This window comes from Euprymna scolopes, chromosome 21 (genome assembly GCF_053919585.1).
Source record: "Euprymna scolopes isolate OS-2025 chromosome 21, ASM5391958v1, whole genome shotgun sequence".
Classification (NCBI taxonomy): domain Eukaryota; kingdom Metazoa; phylum Mollusca; class Cephalopoda; order Sepiida; family Sepiolidae; genus Euprymna; species Euprymna scolopes.
The window spans coordinates 29,937,406-29,957,445 of record NC_136502.1 but is presented as its reverse complement, the minus strand read 5'-3'; the positions used below and the strand labels follow the sequence as shown (position 1 = coordinate 29,957,445).

The 20,040-nt window shown below is 32.2% G+C and overlaps 1 protein-coding gene and 1 non-coding gene across 2 annotated transcripts in view; one reads left to right on the top strand and one right to left on the bottom strand.

Moving 5' to 3' along the window:
* Positions 1–20,040, top strand: part of LOC145242761 (uncharacterized) — a 111,242-nt gene that overhangs the window by 19,771 nt on the left and 71,431 nt on the right. The gene's annotated exons all lie outside the window — the stretch shown is intronic.
* Trnar-acg (transfer RNA arginine (anticodon ACG)) lies at positions 13,640–13,712 on the bottom strand. The gene has a single exon. It is a non-coding gene; the product is annotated as a tRNA-Arg (tRNA).

The following is a 20,040-nucleotide window of genomic DNA, read 5'->3' as shown; positions in this document are numbered from 1 at the left end:
CTGCATTAATCAAAATATCATATTTAAGTGTATTTTACAATGGGGAAATGCCAAGCGCCTTACTAGTAAAAATAATAAAATTTCAGAATAAATGTAATTGCTAAAATTGACTTTTTAAACATTTTATTTCAAAATCTAAGGAAAAATGTTAAACAAATGTCATCGATAATTTTATAGTATTATTGAATAAAAAAAACATACCAAGTTAAATATGAAACTTTTTTTTGAAAAACATTAAAAAAATTCTTGTGTACATTCAAAAAATATTCTAATTAAATAAGCATTTCCTGTTTTATTACAGCAAAATTAAATTCATTAAACAAAATTATTACACTTCCCGTGATCCATACTTTGGTGAAAACCAGAAAGATTTGTGTTTATATTTTCAGTGAGACGTTTCTTTATTCCATAAAACACTTTTTTTAAAAAATTTATAATGCAATTTTTAGTTTAAAAAACTATGTACATTTTCTTTAATTTGGTATCTTAACCCCTTGTCTGGTCCGGAACACACAATGGTTTCGGTCAATTTTGGGGCCAAAAGTAGTGAATTGTTTGATTTATCATGAAAATGCTTTTAGATACCAAAATAAAATGAAATATTCCCATTTTACCTCTAGGAAACTGTACTTGACTTATGAAATGTCTCTAAGCTGTATATTTCCTCATTCCTTATAAATGGTATGCCTGGAAGCATTCTTTTCGACAGTCACAATATTCAGGACACCAAGTTGTAAGCCTTTGAAGTTTTCATCTCGGTTCTTCTCACAAACAACACACATTTTTCATTTTTTGTCTGGAATAGTCTCACAGAAATGCCATGCTGTGAATCTGGCTTGGTCATTACCTAAACTTGGACGACCTGCTCTTTTCCTGGGCTCTTGGTAACCACCAATCAATCCTTCCACCACACGAATCAAGAACTCGTGATGGGTCATTTTTTTGGCCATCAATGTTTGGATTCATCTTGTACATTATGTAGGCATTTTTCACAGTTCTGTCTATCAAATAGAAGAACGCTTTCTTCCAGCACTTTATAGACCACCTTTTTGCAGCATAGGTGACAGTCGTTTGGTGAGAAACATTGACCCCCACCCATACCAGCATTGTACTCAGCTACCACAGAAGGAATAGGTTTTTTTTGAGTTGTCATACTTGGTCTTAATGGTCTTTGCAGCAGCATGGGTTGAGCAAACGAACTTGCTTTCTGTCCATCCAAGAAACACCTAACACCTGGCCATTGTGCACTGCGACAATGTCTCCTTCCACCTTCCGTTTCCTCTTGATATTCTCAGGTAAACCCCGGCGATCAGCTGTGACATAAATCTCATTTTCCAGCATTTCTGTACACAAAGGGATGTTTGTGTGATAGTTGTCAACCACCAAATGGTGATGTTTAACATGATGATTTTGCAAGAGTTTATCATAAAGATCAAATGGCTGCCTCTTTTGTGACATCTTCAGCCCTCGTGTGTGATATATTATGTTGTGCATGTACAGTCTCTGAATCAGCACGATTGTACTTCAGTCCCCACTGATGGTGCTTTTTGATACGAATGTAGTTGATAAAAATTATCGGCCCTTGAAACCAATAATTGGTTCATCAATTGATATTTTTTTTCTTGACAGATTGTATCCATTTTACCACTGTGTTTACAGATGATCCTGGAATTTGCAGAGCTTATATTGCGGATCGTAGTTAGGGCTTGTTTATAGTTACTCCTTCAAGCTGTTAGTAGTGTGCAGAAATCGAAAAACTATATTGAATGTCGCCTCTTTTCGAAACACAGGAACAGAAAATGCTTGACTTCGAAATATGATTTCACTGTGGCCATTTTGATAAGCCCCATGTTCAAACACGAACCAATGAATGCACGCATTTACTCAATCGTAACAGGCTTCCAGGACCACATTTTGGAATGTTGCTGCAGCAGCCCTGATTTTGCTCGACACCAGACAAAATAGTTAATTGTTTCATTTACCAAGAAGTCTCAGAGAAAAATCAGTGTCATCAATGGGCCTAAGAAATACTCAAAATATGTCACTTGGGAAGTAGTTGGTATTGGAGTCCAGGCTGGTCCACAAATGGGCAGTGAAATCATGGAAGATTGGTGGCTTGTCATTCTGCAGATCTCTAATTTTCACACAGGGATCATTGGGGACATTATTCAGGGCATGCCTACGTGCTCACACTAGAGCTGGCTGATCACCAACATCAGTATCTGAAGTGTCAGCATCATTTCCGGATTGCGGTGAGTCAGAATCAGCAGGTTCATAAATATCGTCAGTTTCATTCTCAAAATCACTTCTTTCAATATCACTTCCGCTCCCGGAATCATAATTGCTATCAGATTCCTTTAAAATATCTAGCACTTCCTCTACATTGAACAATAATCGCCGATTTCTCTGACTGCGTTGGAATTCATGGGCACTGCCATTTTCTTCCAAAATGACGTCAGCTCACTCACTCATCAATAAAGTCACCAGACCATTCCATTTTTCAGTGGGGGTGTCAGTTACATACACATGAATGAAGCACATGGTAAAACAACATTTATGTTGTTACACCGTTAAGACGATAGACGACATTATTGTTGTTAGATTGACCTAAGGCTTAAGAGTTTAATTTACAAATTATCATTGAAATAGTTTCAGAAAACTGATAATCATTTTTTTCAGAGATTTTAAAAGTTGATTTATTTGGACTTGAATTCAAACAAATTTTTGTAGTTTTTTCAACATTTTTCACTTAATTTTTTTTAACATGTAAATAAACATTTTTTTACTTTTAGAGATTAACTTTGGCCTGTTATCTTTCAAAAACAATAAAAATTTAGGTGTATATTAGATATTTTTGCCAGTCATCGTCTCCTTTTGATTGACTACCCTTAATTCCAATGCTTGCAACTTCTGGTTGTGCGATGGACGTATCAGCTAAGACGTTATGTTTTTTTCACCTTCTTTTCCTCCTTCACGTTACGGGTTCGAGCCTGCCTGCCTACTGCCACTTTTTTGTTAACACCTCTCTTCACTCAAACTGCCTACCGTTCTTTTGATCCCTTCCCCCCCACCTCTCCACACGCTTGCTACTACCACTTTTTTTTTTTTTTTTTTTTTTTTTTTTTAAACACCTCTCTCCACCCTTGGAGTTCCTCACTACACCACCTCTCCACACCCGGGCAATGCCGGGTATCCCCACTAATCTAATATAGAAAAGGCAAAATGTGTGTATGTGTCCCACAAAAACTTTCGACATGTGTCAAAACGTGACAAAATTTTAAAGCTCGCTCTCTCTGACGACAAATATGGAAAACTTGGCCAAAAAGATTCCTTCACCCTTAACTCGGATGATTTTTTACAAGGAGGGGTCGCTTTTATCATCAACATTTTTGCAAGTCATCATCTTCTTTCGATTGACTACCCTTAATTACAATGCTCGCATCAGCTAAAACGTTAGTTTTTTTTCACCTTTTCCTCCTTCGCATTATGGGTTCAAGCCTGCCTGTCTACTACCATTTTTTTTTTAACACCTTTCTCCACCAGGGCTACCTACTGTTGTTTTGATCCCCCCTCCCCCCCGTTACTACCACTTTTTTTTTAACACCTCTTTCCACCCGGGCATTGCTGGGTACCCCCCCCCCCCCGCCTATTCATTCTTTTTTGAGGGCTGTTATCAACAACTATGAAAGATGAAGATAACAGCGAGCAAAAAGAATGAATTTACATAAGAATACAATTGCAAATTACTTAAGACTATCCTGTCATGGCTGACAGAACAAGAGCGTGCTACCTCTGTGGATTAAATTAAGGGTTCCATTCAGAATTCCATATTGATTTTCAAGTTCAACAGAAAGATGACTGATTTTGACAAGATACACTTGAAAAAGCTTGGAGGTTACACTGGCTGAACCTGAGAATAACACCTAAGATGGGAACAGTATTTTGAATAATACAAATAATGCAACTTGTGTAAAGTATTAAAAAGATTTAACTTTTAGCGCTGATGCTCAACTGGTTAGTACTGGCACAAGTTCCTCCTACTCTACCCACTTTTAATTCTTGCAATTACACTAACATCAGCTTCCTCCTGTGCTCCAATGATATCACCAATATAACAAAACATGTAGACAACCTCAATAGACTCGTCATCCAAACATATTTGCTCAATATGGGAGTTCTGATCCATCTCCATTGTTTGATACACAAATAGATCGTCATCTCTCTACAATTCTATTGTTATTCTTCAACACACCAATACACCCCAAACGCTTGATAAAAAAAGACAACTTTTTCACAAAGAAAAAACACAAACTTCCTTTTTCACACATCCAACAAAAACAACTGACTTTAATTTTGGACCAAGATTAATATATACACAATCAATAAATATTCCAGACATTTTTGACTGTAAGAAATCCGGCCTGGAATTAATTTTAGTCATTTGTATGCACACTCATTCTTGCTCCAAATGATCCAGATACACAATTTCCATTGCCTCACGATTCAGTTTTTCTGTGGTAAAGAAAATGCAATATCTATCATCTTTAACCGATCATCTGTGCTTGTCATCTCTTTGCTATTGCCATTACCTCTTTGCCCTTGTGTCTACTTTCTTAGTTGTAGAGTCGATTAGCACCTTGACCTTTCAACTCCTTGCAACACATACTACAACCACTGACCATAATTAGTCTTAGAAATTTTAATTCTCAGGCCTTTATTTTCCATTAGAATTCTCTAAGTTAACAGTTATATAGATTTTCTATTATTTCATAAGCAAGCACTAAATTATCAGTATAAAATGAAATCATTGTGTACAGGGCTCAGGTGCATTTGAGAATAAAATCAGCACATAAGAGGTGGTACACTCCGGCCTTTTAAAAACTGCCTGTCACAAGTAACGTAAGAAAGGAGGCCTCTCTATTCTCAGGGTCCTGGGCTGCAGCCTATATGTAAATCAACTATGTTCAAAGTCAACAAATATATTAGTAACAAGTTCTGATCATAAAAGCCACAAAAAACACAAAAAAAGAAAAGACAACTCAGATATACTTGAAAGTGAAATAATACCATTTAATTTACATGGATCCAGCAAATTATTATTACTTTTTTTTTTTTTTCTGAATTTTATAGCATAGTCCAAAGTACGAGGCGAGTCAGAAGTAATCAGTCAGTTGACTTACATGCACATTTAATAATATATTAAATATCGAGAAATTTCATTATTTGAACTAGAAACGTTATTGACAACAGAATTACTTCCGACTCATCGTGTAGAATGGTTTACAAAATACAAACACGCACATACCAAGAAAAAGTAAAGACTTAATCATAAGAAAAGAGAAAAGATGGAAAAAATATATATACAAAAACTGTTTTTTTAGAAATGGCAGTGACCTTTTATAACATCTCAGTAAAAACTACACTTTCAATGATGAACCACAAAATAACTCATTTTTAGAAGCCAATCACTCCACACTCCTGCCGACAGGTACATATATCTTCTTGTCGGAAGCCGCAGAGCGAGTACATTAGTAAAAGAAGAGTAAAACTATAAATTTAAGTGTTACAGTTCTGTTCCACGAGTAGCTGGTCTTTAACTATGCACGATTGGGATTGGCTAGCCATATTATATGACCTAGCTTAGAGTTAGAGACGCTGTGCTTGTTCAAGGGGAAGTCGGCTCAACCTGATCAGAGTGATGGTTGTAACAAGTAGAACTTGTTCTGGGAATTTTTTTCTCTTTTTTTTTTTTTTCTTCCAAAACAGGGATAATCCTATCTATTTAATAACATCTACCATATATCTGTACAAAGAGTGAGTCAGAAGGAACTATGCAGTAAAAACATTAAATCGATCGATACATAATTTTTTTTTTTTCAATCTTACACAACAGCTGCCCGGTTACTTCTGACTCACCCCATATTTATGTATTTTAGCAATTTCTGATAACAGTCATTTCATCAAAGACGATCTAAATTAGTGAGTGGGAAGGTGGCAGGCAACATCTCATTTTTATGCAAAAGTCAATGATTACATTGGGAACATACGACAGACAATAAAATTTCAGAGTTATTTTGTTTAAGATATGGCAGGTGGTTCATGGGTAGCAAAGATCGCTGACTCTTTAATGAACCCCCAGTTCTACAATGTGGTTTGTGAAAGTACTCGAGACCTACGCGTCGTTAACAAACTATATCCCATCTTTTTCAAGCAGCAATTTTCATTGGTGTGTTAGGTATTAAAAGTAGTTTGAATTGCCAGCTTTAATTGGTGCACCTTTTCGCATAATTGTTAACATTTAATGGCAGAGAATTAACTTCATATTTTACTGCTTTGTTTTTCGCGAATGACAAAATATATGCTATAAAAACATGAAAATACAAAAAAAAAAAAAAAAAAAAAAAACGTAACTTCTTTCATATATAATTATCCAAAAACAGATTGATCACTGTATCACTGTATCACAGCTCTTCAGTGCAGCTTGACAGGCAACTGCCTTAGGTTGGTTGTTTTATGGAATATCTACCTTTTTCGGATTATTTAATGCCGAATCCAGTATAGTACATCAACCCCTTTGCGTTATACATGTTGCATTCAGTTATTTTGTGGAAGGTTTTTATTCTTCAAGCTCTTTACACCTTCAATCACTTGCTTGTAGTAGATTTTGTTGTTTTTGTTCCCTGCCTTGCAGAACATGAATGAGTTTTGCAATGAGAGAGGGAAAAGCGTCATAGTATTAATGTTTAGTAAATTTTAAATTAGGAAACCAATCGGGAAGTGGGGTAGGGAGAAAGAGAAAAAGCGAAAATGAAAAAGTCGGGATCGAAAATTGACTGTTTAGACAACAATCAACACTAATACCCACCCCAAAAGCCATTTGGTTGTTGCTAAGGTAGGTGAAATTATAAATGATAGACATTGTCAAATGCCAGTTCCATTTGTTCACACAGAGTATTGCTTTTATATGTTAGTGGCAGTTTGTTATTTCACTTACCACAATGCTCAACCCAAGAAAAATATATTATATATATATATATATATATTACACACACACACACACACACAGGCTCCTTCAGTCTTTGACAGACTATGAATACCCACTAAGAGGTGCCTGCATGTGAAATTTTTGTGGCAGGATGTGCGCAATCTCCAACCACACTTCTGAGTTGACATTGTTTCATACCAGTGGCAAGTGAAGTGTATGTACTGGATGACTGGAAAGAAAAGGTGAGATAAGCGGAGAGCACATACAGCACCTAGAATTCCTAAATGGTCACCCATCTGGTACTAACCAGGCTCAACGTTGCTTAACTTTGGTGATTTGACATGAACTGGTGTGTCAATGCGATCATGCCATATATATATATTATATGAAGGGAATTGAATTTTTTTAAAATTATGATTTATAACATTTATTGTCCATAAACAAGGAATACAAGATAAAGTGATTGATTTCCATATTCCACGAAATAAGGAAATAATTAACTTTGTTTTGTACTCTTAACACCATAAGAGATTTCTTGGCCTTTGGACCAAGATCAAAGTGTAGTATCTGTTCTGATGCTACACTTTAATTTAATCCTTCACAACTGAGACAATTTTTATTTTTGTTTCTTCACCCCACATTAAAAACTGACCTCGTGGGGAGGCAAGTAAATAGGAACTTTCTAGAAGTGTAAGCCATTTTGACTTTCAGAACAGTTTCAGATGGTTCATTGTTACACACAAGTCCTGGGAGGTGACTTGTTTGTAGTAGACAGTTCCACAGAACAAAATATTCTTACCGTGTCGAAACCCGGGAAAAGAATATATTGTATTCCTTGTTTTGTGGACAATAAATGTTTGTAAATCATAATTTGCAGAAGTTTAAACTCCCTTCATACATTAATGCTCTATCTCAAATATTGAGCATTTTTATTTGCATAGGATCGTGGCCTTCGTTATAAAGATGGCCGGCCAGCTGAAAAAATGACGTCATCGCCGAGGTCCCAACAAGCAAGATATGTGGAACTCTTAGACTGTCAATAATGAACAGTAATTTTTACAGACAGCGTTACAAAACTTCAAAATTGGATTGAAATAAAGAAAGAACACGATGATTTATACTGAAACTCATCTAATATTAATAATAAAAAAATAATAAAACACAAGTTGTTTGTTTAAGTATTATAAGCAATTGAATATTTTGTTGTATTATAGATTTTAAAGATTAGAATGCGTTCTTTAATTACTTATAAATTACATTTTTAAAAAGTGAAGGAACACGATTTGATTTGTAGTAAACTTGAAGTTTATTTAATATAATTAAATGAAAATGTTATCAAAGGCAAGATAAGTTACTTTTCTACCAAACTGGACATATTTTTCGTGTTTTTATTCAATGTAACATGTTTATTCAGTTCGAAAACCATACAGTGTTTACCGATAGCAGTGTCAGAAATTTCGTGAAAATAGTGAATAATTCCACCCCATCTTTCCAAGCTTATAACTCCTCGAAAAATGTAATTCAAGCCCTAATTTTTTTTTTCAATTAAAGGAGCAAGGACCAAGGTTTTATTAAAAAAAAAAAAACAAAAAAAACAATGTGTTTTTTTTTTTAAAAAAGGTATTAAACTTCGGACTTTACAGATAAATTTCTAAAAAAGGCATTTTTTTTTTTTGTTTTAATTTTGAATATATTATTTATTGACCTTTTCTCTTCAATTTGTGATATATAAAACTCCGACATAAATTAATTATTTACTTTTTAAGAGAAAGTTAAAAATGGGTGACACTTGGGGGGGGGGGGGGGGGGGCGTGAATTAAAAAAAAAACGTTTGTCTAAAATATTATATTCGGTTTATTGGAAAGAACATAAAATTTCACATTGACCCTGAAAATATCGTAAAAATAGAATCAATAAAAAAATTTTGATAGATTTTTAAAGTTTAAAAATTGAAAAATATTGAGTTCGGAAAATTCATTACTGTTTTTAAAAATACTATTAAAAAACCACCGAATATATATCAAGTTATGTCACGGTAACTTATATTGAGCAAATTTCTAAGAGTATTTTGTCTAGTTTATTATTTATTACACCTTTTTCCGAACTTACCGTGTTAAAGAGAGAGTCGGCCGCCATTTTAAATTTTCCAATACATCGGTAAACACTGTATGTTTTTCGAGCTGAATAAATATGTTACATTGAATAAAAACACAAAAAATATATCCAGTTAGGTAGAAAAGTAACTTATCTTGCCTTTGATAACATTTATTTGTTTGACATTTATTTTTTGACTTTTTCGAATCTATGTGTACAGTAATACAAACCCGGAAATTTCAAGATGGCGTCTGACTCCCTCTTTAACACGGTAAGTTTGGGAAAAGGTGTTATAAATAAAAAACTGGTTAAAATACTGTAAAAAAAACTCGCTCAATATATGTTACCGTGACATAGCTTGACATATATTTTTTCTAGTTTTTTTATTTATAACATCTTGTTTTTGGAGCTGAATAAACATGTTACATTGAATAAAAACACGAAAAATATATCTAGTTTGGTAGAAAAGTAACTTATCTTGCCTTTGATAACATTTATTTGTCATATATTTGTTTTTTGACAACTTTTTTTTTTTTTTTTTTTACTTTTAAGTTTCATATATATATATAAGTATTTTTAAATTTTATCTTTCTAGCTTTAAAAAAAAGTTTAAAAATGTTATCAGCCGGCATAATTTATTTTTAAATATTGAAAATTTCAGGAAAATTAATTTTTGCTAAATTTTTAAAACGTGTCAACAGCTTAAAAAAATCGTCTCTTCAAAAGAGTCGATGTTGTCTCGCATTTTCATTAGTTTTGTATGCTGTAAAAATTTTTTTTTTAATATTAGCAATTTATTTGACGCTTCTTTTGAATGGTAAAAAACTTAGGATGATAATATTGAATTAAATTATAGTTACATCGTGTTAAATACAGGGGGGGGTGCACGTTAAAACTTACTTTGTTTAATGGAGATATCCACGAGTTACTACCGGTGTTTACCGGTGTAAAGAAACAACTAATGGACTACCCGTGATGACGTCAGCACATTAAATTATTTTTGCCCACCGGCCATCTTGTCTTTTAAGACGGTCTTGATAGGATTCATTCATATTAGTATTAATATTTATATTTCCATTTTTAAATTTGAAATTCTGAATATATATAATTATTACTATGATTATTTTTAATATCTACAGACACTAGTGTTCCATCCTTTGTGGAATCATCAGTGTAGGGAGTCACAATTACTGCCGGTCGAGGGATTCGAACCTGATCACAAAGCCATCCCTGACTTCATTAGAAAGGAACATACTCTTCAGGTGGCGTGAACAATGGCGAGAATTTAGTTGAAATAAACATTTATGAGAGTAAATGTCATTCAAGTAGGTCTAGAGTGATTAAATGATTTTAACATCACGATCTACTGACCGACTTTACATTTCAACATACAGTGCTCAACGATAAAAATCTAGTTTTTAAACGAGCAGGCATATATATATATATATATATATATATATATATATATATATATATATATATATATATATATATATATACACACACATACACACACACACACACATTAATATTAAATAATAAAATGCACTTTGCTTAATACTTTGCTGTTGTTTCACATACCTGATGTCTATTAGACTGGCATTAATCAGGAAAAACAAAAAAAATGAAAAATGCGATGTATACAATGATAGAATGGATATACTTCTCAAAACTTGCTGATAGAACCCCTCTCAAGGAGCCGAGATCCAGGCTTAACCTCAATTCAGTAGATGAGATCCAAAGCTGGAACAGACTGAGATGGTTTGGCCACATCCAACACATAGCAGTTGGCAAGAAGAATCATTAACTTTGTTGTCCACGAGGTCGACCAAAGAAGTGAAGTGATAAAATCAAGCAAAATCTGAAGCATCTTGGGTTTTAACAGAAGCATTGGCAATGGATTGAATCAAGTAGAGCGAAGTTATTCAACCAAGTTGATGAGCCAAACATCAAACCCTCAAACCCAAGGAACAAGTGAGGGTAAACGTGCAGTAGTAGTAGTTAGTAGTAGGTCGTTCAATATAAAGTAGCAATACATGACTATTGCAATGAGGATACTTTTCATAATGATTCTGTAAATAGTTCATTCTTTAAATGTCAATAAATTTTATCATGCTACCATTCTCAAGCATTGATTTATTCTTAAAAAAAAAAAAATCACATTTCTCTCCCTTTTCAGAGAACAAGTACTCACTCATCACAACAAGCAATAACAACAATAATAATAATAATAATGCATGGATTTTTGATGAACCAAAATTTTCAGTCATATTTACAATGGTACATGTTAGGTGAGATAAAACGTCCGACAGTTTAGAAACATAAAAAAAAAAAAAAAAAAAATACTGAAAAAGGATAAAAGTTTCTTTTTTTTTTATTTTTTTATTGAGGATTGTCCAAATTGAAAGTTGTGGTTTTCTTTCAAAACCAAATGATGTTTCAATCAATGAGACTTCTATGATGCGTTGTGAATAGTTTTTGAAATGTTTTATTTAACTCATTCTGTTTTATGTGCTAATCTACATATGTTTATCAAATTCAATTAGATAAAATGGCTTAAAACAACAGTTTAAAAACATTAAATAGAAAAACAAATAAAAATTAGTATATGTATGTATCGTCTTTGTCATCGATAACTTTCCTTTTACAAAATCAATATTTCTTTTTGGTTCATCAGTTTTTTGTTAAGTTTGTAAGAATAAAATGTAATTCGATTTAATTTCTTTCAGAGAAATATTTTGTTTGGTCAGAATTATTTTCAAATGGATACCATCTTAAAAAAAGATTATGTAATTGTATTCTTCCATACACAGTTACTTCTCTTAGATTGAAGCAAAAAAAACAAAAAAAAAACAACATATTTTGGAAAACGACAAATTGGCATAGTTAAAAAAACAAAAACAAAAAAAAACTACAAAGCCGAGTGGGGACAATTCTTAGTAGTATAACATTAAACTGTTCTTATTAAGAATTGCTCCAATATTAAAAAAACAAAGATAACAGAAATATCTGTATGATGTACATATAGGTGACAGAAAGAAAATATATTCCAAAAATCATAGAAATTGATCAAGTAATTTTAAATAAGAAAATTAAATTTTATGTCTTTCTCAGCCGTCATTTTGAAAAAAAAAAAAAAAATCTCAAGAAACAAGGGAGATAACTCAATAATTCACACCTAGATTTATATCATAATCCTTACAAATTCCCATTAAATGCTTAAATTTTTTTTTTATATATATAAAAATAAAACTACTTGATCATTTTACATAATTTTTGGAATATATTTTTTGTTTAGTCACGAATATGTACATCACACAGATTTTTCTTTACTTTTTTTTTTTTTTTAACCTGTAGGAATTCTGGTCAAGAACCCAATATACTTATAGCAAACAAGCTACACAAAAAAATCCACTTTTTTAAAAATTGAAAAAAAAAAGAATAAGTAAATAAAACAAAAAAACAAACAAACTAACAGTTTCTCTAGTGCTAATAATTGCTAATAATATAAATCTTGCACTTCATATTAGGTTGCAAAGTAAATATAAAAAGACATGGCTAGTCAGTAAAAATAACCACAGTTATAACTCAGTATAGTTAAGCCTGTCCCTGCAAGGTCATCATGTGTTTATTTGGCCCACATTGAAGAGTAGAGGGTCCAAATTTTTTGTTAAACGAAGGGAGGAAACATTCAATTGAATAGCGATGGTGTAATAAAATCTCAGACTAACTGGAGATTGCTTAACAATTAAAACAATCATAGAATATAAAGCTATGCATTTAGTCAAATGATTTCATTAAGAATGAAACACAGAAGTTTAATAGCTTACTTATGATTAGTGTATATATATATATATATATATATATATATATATATACATACATAAAATGTTAAAAGTCCACGTATGCTTCTAGGATAGTGATTTAAAGGTTATGAGGGTTTTTTGAAGCATGAAAAACGATGTTACTTTTTGTATTTAATCTTTTTATTGTTTATATTTTTTATATTTCAAGCGGACCTCCACTCTTGGTCACAAAAAAGTATCAAATTTCGATACTTTTTTGTGACCAAGAGCGGAGGTCCGCTTGAAATATAAAAAATAACAATAAAAATATTAAATACAAAAAGTAACATCGTTTTTCATGCTTCAAAAAACCCTCATAACCTTTAAATATATATATATATTCATCCAGAGGAAGTCTCGAAATAAAGACGAAACGTTGATGAACACATAATACGGTTTGTTCCTTTTTATTTTCTTTCTCTCTCTCTCTCTCTATATATATATATATATACATACATACTGAACACGAAGTTAATACTGAAACAAAAAATAAATATATAATGTATTATTTTATACGAGTGGCTGCGCTGTGTTGGCATACCCAATGCTGAGTCAAACATAAAATCGAGTACACTCAACATTGTCTTACTCTGTTAACTTGGAGTATGGGAAATTCCCATATGCACAAAACAAAATCACTGAAAAATCAAAAATACCTTAACTAAGGGTAAGGATAATGAATAAACGTTGGATAAAATGATGGTTAAAATTATTACAAACTTGCCAGGATTCGAACCTGGAATCTTCTGATCCGTAGTCAGACGCGTTATCCATTGCGCCACAAGTCCTGTCCATATGCTGAAAGATGTTACTGCAACTGTATAGAGACAGTGCTAAATTCCATTGACATGGGCAGATAACTTTTTCAACAAGTTTTCAAAACAGCCCAAAAACCCTTATTTCGGGTCTTTTGTGTGACTCGGCGTTGTTCACTACAAACCATATATAGATAAGGACAATATAGGAACTCACACCTTTTAGGGAAAAAAAAAGAATTTTTCAATTCGGTGCATCCGTTTGAAAGTTTTATTGGTATATAGGCACACACACAAATAAATAAACATTTAGGATTTTATTAATAGTATAGATACATATGTATGGATAAAAAAATCAATACGAAAAATATATAAATGTTTATATCTTTTCTGTATTTATGTCCTATGAGCTGACGTGTAAGAATACAAAGAAAAACACATAAAGCTTCCTATTAACTGTATTGCATGTATAAGACAAGTGGTGGTCAAACTTGAGAGTACTAGATATTATTATTCCCAGATAGTTATGACATTTAAGAATGGCACAAATGTGTCTTGAAACCAAATCCCATAGACAGAGACAGGAGAGATATCCAGAGGACAATAGCACAAGTGTTTTTGCTGGGTTGGACACTGTGTCTCAGTCCCCTCACACACTCAGATGCAAAAAACAAGCAGTGACTGCAGGTATACTGACGCTATGTAAGGGTCTGAGTGTGACACAGGAATTTGCATGTCATCGGCATAAGAGCTTGGGAACACACTCAAGTCGTTGCAATTAAAATGAGATGTTGCCCTGCCCTGTTTTTTTTTTTTTGTTGTTTGTTTTTACAAAGGAGTCACCACTTATCAAGGCCCAGAAGCCACTCGAGGATAAGGGTTACTGAGTGTAGAGTAGTCAATGGGAAAATGCCGTAGCAATCATTAGTAGTGGAACTTTGGTAAATTGGATTACTTAACTTGATGGCTCATCAAGAACTTGTTCACATTGGATTAAAAGACGACCATATTGTAGTCAGTTGGAAAGCAGGAAAATGGAACAGAGTTCCACAGGTGTGCAGTTCTAAGGAAGAAGCTTTGTTCATGGAATCTACATTTCGGTTTAGGCTGTCTATTAATGTCAGCATCCAAATATCAATAGAAATGCACTGACAGCCCAGAACAAACTAGGGCATGTGGAAGATTGATGAATAAGGGCTAAATATGGAAGCATGAAAGCACTATTGATTCAAATAAATGAGTGAGCGTAAAGTTTTTAGTTTTTTTAGTTGTACACAGGTTACATTTCAACGTAATGGATGAATTTTAGTATTTTTTATTCAATCAGATTCCAAGTGGATCCAGAGATTTCTGAAATATGTGTGGTCATCATAAAAGTTGTTTGAACTCCCTTGTGTTATTTCCTATGTTTCACTAGTTGGATTGAGTAGACACTGACTTGTTTCCCACCCCAACAAGATGTGACATGGTCGGAATGTGGGGATGTCTAGCCAGTGCCCCTATGGATGGGCACTCTGACCTAGCAAAAATTGCCTGGACATTCCCATTTCTCAGTAGGGATAATGAGCAGACAACAAGCGATAACCTTGTCCCATCTGAAAGCCTGGTGGCAAGGTCTGAGAGGGTGGGCCTCTTAGGTAATACTCGGGTGACGCACCTCAGTCTGACAGGTACTGGACCAGTTCCTGGCCCCATATTGTCCAACATTAAAAATAATAGATGGGTTGAGTAGAGTCGGTGTGATTTTTGCCTTCTACGCAAGAGAATTTAAGCACAGCAGTTCCTCTGCAAGGAGAAGTAATACGCGATTTTAGCTTTCTTGAGTGGATTGCAGGAGTTGATTGTTTAGGCGGAATTCCTATTGAATAAATCTGGGGGGTTGGGGCTATTTCACAGCGGATAAAGATTACGTAAGTTTTATGAATAATTTACATTGGTTGTGAAATTAGGTAAAAACAGAAACGTGGAAGATAATGAAATTTCCTATCCTTTTTTTTTTTTTTTTTTTTTTTTTTAACTTATTTGTTCCGCATATTAAATAAATATATCAGAAATCGCTTTTTTAAACTGTTTTTTTTTATATACTGCTGTTATATTAACTAGTGGCCTCAGTTAAAAATATCTAACTTTGAAATTTTGTGGCTAGTGAGATGTATGAGATTTTTAAATATAGGTGGCACGATTGTATACATTTCTTCGCTTTTTTGCTGTGTGAGCTGCTTGTATGATTTAGCTTTCAGAGTTTTCACACATAATTGCCTAAAAACGGGAGAATTGCATATTGTTGTGAATCAGGGAAGCAATAAAGCCAATACAATAATACTAAAGAAATCTTGCAATATATTCATTGTTAAAACGTCCAACTCTTAGATTTCAGTTTCTTGTACATAAAATACATCACAATTCAACTTAAATGATATTTTTACGATATTGCGACATAGTTATCGGCGTTTACTTCAGATTACTTTGAAACTATTAATTTCTGGACATTTTAAGTGGCATATTCTGATTTCTTGCTCAGCAAAACACTTCTATGGAAAATTTCACTGTTTTCAAAGATATAACATTTTTACTGAAAAAGTAGTGTAAGAAAAAAAAAAAAAGGTGATGTCACACATACGGTCATAAAGAGGGAAGAATTATTCAAACATGCAAGGCACAAAAATAGTCAGATTTTAAAAATTCAAAAAGATTCTTAGATTATCAAGCTCTTTCTATGTATGTCATTATTGAAACATCTAATTTTTTCATGTATATTACTAATATATATGTATGCGCGTGTGATCATCCCAGAATACAAAGAGCAGGTGCTTTTTTTAAAGTATGGCCAAAAAGAAGAGAAGCTAATGGTAAATCTAAAAACCATAATTATGGAATATTTGACTGGTGCTTTTCTGAGTCTTGTTTGTTTGGCAGTGAAACTAACCTACACCCATCCTATAAGGTCCTAAACAAAATATTTAAGGCATATTATGCATTTACAGCAAAAAATTTGCTGTTTAATTGATAGTAATCTATGAATTGTTTTATCAAGATAAAATGTTGAGAGAATGGATATCGATTCTGCCACATAGATAGTAAAGAATTTAAATTATTGAGCAAAACTTTTATAGCATAAAAATTTTTCCTTTTGATTTTCGACTGTCCTGCAGCCTTCACAAGATATCCTGCATTGCCAGTGTTAAATATGTGAGGCATAAAAGTCGAGGTTTTCACAACATGCCGTAAGATAAATAAATATGTTATACTTCAATTAGTTATAGATTACAAAAATTTATATCAGAACATAAAATTTAAAAATAATCAAAAAAAACATCAGTAAATTTTCAAATCGTGGATTTTAAATAAATTTTTCTATTAAAAAGAACTTTGATTAGATCAAAAATTAAACAGAAATTATTTTTCTTGATAAAATTATGCTTTGAAGTATTATTTTCTTGTTTTTTTTTTCTTCTTCTAAATAAAACAATTGCATTTGAATCTCTAATTTTAGCTTGCACATTTTTTAAACTTATATAGAAATAGAATGAAATTTTAGTTGTAAGGGAGACAACTATTAATAATCCCCTTGCTGATTTGGATTTTTTTGGAGTCATAATCAAAAAATTGTTTCCATATTACAAGTTGTCCGGGTTAGAACTAAGAGTTGTCTGAGTGGACTACATAATTTTTTTAAAATAAACTATAGCAAAATACATTATTATAGTGCAAACAAGTACTAAAAAAAAAAAAAAAAAAGAAAAAAGCCGAGCATGCAGAGTCCCCCTCCATGAGTGAAAAATTTACTTTCACTATGACTAATGTTTGTGCAAAATTTTTTAAAAATCCAAGGTGTGCTTATTGAGAAAAGTGTGAAAAAACAAACGGATGAACAGGAGTAAATTACTAGGTACAATTGCACCTTTGTCGGATGACCAAAAGTGGTGTTAAGGCAAAATGTGTTCTTTTTAGTTCTTACCTATTTTTTATATATATATATATATATATATATATATATATATATATATATATATATATATATATATATATATATATATATTATGACTTTTGATATGTTAAACATGCATTATCCAGCCAGTATTCTATATCTCCAGCATTGGTTTGGATCAACCATTATTTCATTATAAGCAGTTGTCCCGGCAGGGCCACATAATCTTTCAAATAAACTGTATCAAAGTACGCTATAGTGCCAATAACATGGTATTACAATAAAAAATAAATAAATAAAAATTAGCTAGTCAGAATCAAAGTCGGATATGTCAGTTTAAATGCTATTCAGATTCAACTTTTAAAATCTTAAAAGATAACTTAGCATGTTAAAAATTTAGGTCAATTTTTTTAATTGCTTCTATTTATTGTATAATTCAGCAAGCTAGGTTTATTCTCCATGTTAACAGCTTCCTAAAATTTGGCAAAAGTTTGAATTATCTCCCTTCTCTTGCAAAATGGCATCTAGGAATCATTAATCATCATTTAGCCATATTTTTTTAATTTTTTTTTTTTAAATAAAACTGCTTGATCAATTTACGTGATTTTTGGTGTACAACATTTTCTTTCTGTCACAGGTATATACATCATGCAGATTTTTCTTTATTTTTGTTAATTTTTCTTTTCCATGGCGAGAATACAGAGTTGCAAATATTTTCTTATCATCCAACAGATGTGTGATTATTTTTCTTTGATGCAGAGGATGCTAATTTTTAAGGCACTTGTGCAGTTTAATCAATATATTAAAAAATGAAAATATCGAAAAAAAAAAAGGTTATATTGTACGTACTCGTTTTTGACTGAAGATCGTAAAAAAAAAAAATTTCACTTAATTTGATCAAGTAGTCTTTTTTTTGTTACAGGATAAAACACGTTTTTATGACAGACATCTTTGAATTTTTGGAACACATCATGGGGAGATAACTCCGTTTAAAGCGCTAACACTCACTCCCCATCTTTAATACTAGCTTTTCTTCCTAAAAATTGAATGTTTTGCTCGGTATCATAACAAATTGTTTTTAGGTTGTAAAAAAAAAACAAGAAAAAAAAAAAGTACTTGATAAAATTAAGTGAAATTTTTCTTTCAGAGAACTTCATTCTATAACAGATATGTACAATATAACCTTTTTTTATATTTTCATTTTTTAATGTCTTTATTAAACTGTACAAGTACCATTTTTAAAGTGTGTATGTGTGTGTGTGTGTGTGTGTGTGGGGGGGTCTTATGGACTTGCACTGAAAAGCCTGTTAAATTAACTTGAATGAAACACTCCTCTGGTTTCACTTAGAAAAGAAAACTTTCAGTGAGCTACTGCTTGAATATATACTGAACGAATTATCTCCTTTTTTTTTTTTTTACAAAAAAAGAATGGCTTTCCCTCTCTCCATATACACACACATATATATATATATATATATATATATATATATATATATATATATAGATATATATAGATATTTATTTATACTATTATATAAAAGGAAGCATGGGAGTTTGTTCTCTTTGGACTTCTAAACTGAGTCGATATTTTTTAAAATATCACAAATGTACTTTATGTGCCTGGTAGTGTTCTTAAATAAGTTTTGTATTGGAATGTCTTTGATAAGTATTGATAATCAGAAAAGTTTGATTGATGAAAGCAGAACCAGGCGATTTTGTTACATCCTAACGTCACAAGTGCATCTGAAAAGTTTTATTGCTATACAAACAGAAAGGCCTGGCATATAAAATCAACATTAGGTTCTTTGATATGACAGGAGCACGTTCGAAATGAATGTTTCTGTTTAGAGCATAATTGAACCATGATAATTGACTTTTGCATTTTAAACTTTAATTCAAGCCATTATATAAAATAATTTTACAAAATTAACAGTAGGTTCTCTACAGTGCAATGTAGATTAAAATGTATTGTAGACTAAGTTACTGCAGGGAATTATGTGAAGCTTCCTCCTGGTGCACCACAAAGGGTCCATCAATTTGATTGAAAAATGGGTGAATTCACCGATTTCAATACCAATAAAATAGGGGGTGAAATATATGTTGATTCTCATTCAATCCTGGGCAACGCCAGATCTCGTCACTAGTATATATATATAAGAATAAAAAAAAATTTGCCAGACAACTATTTTTTTTTTTATTTTGTGAAATTCTTCATCAGATAGAAAATAGAAAATAACAAATTAAAACCGTTACCTTCTCCATTTTATATCTGCAATAATTTGAAACGGACATGAGACTAAAAATTCTATCTTTATTCCTAGACTTGAAAAGAGACCAGTTATGGTTGAAATAAATTATCGACTAGTATGTCTTAATTAATCTGTTATTCTTTATTCTTAAATGTTTGCTCTGTATGTTTGAGACATGAAGCTG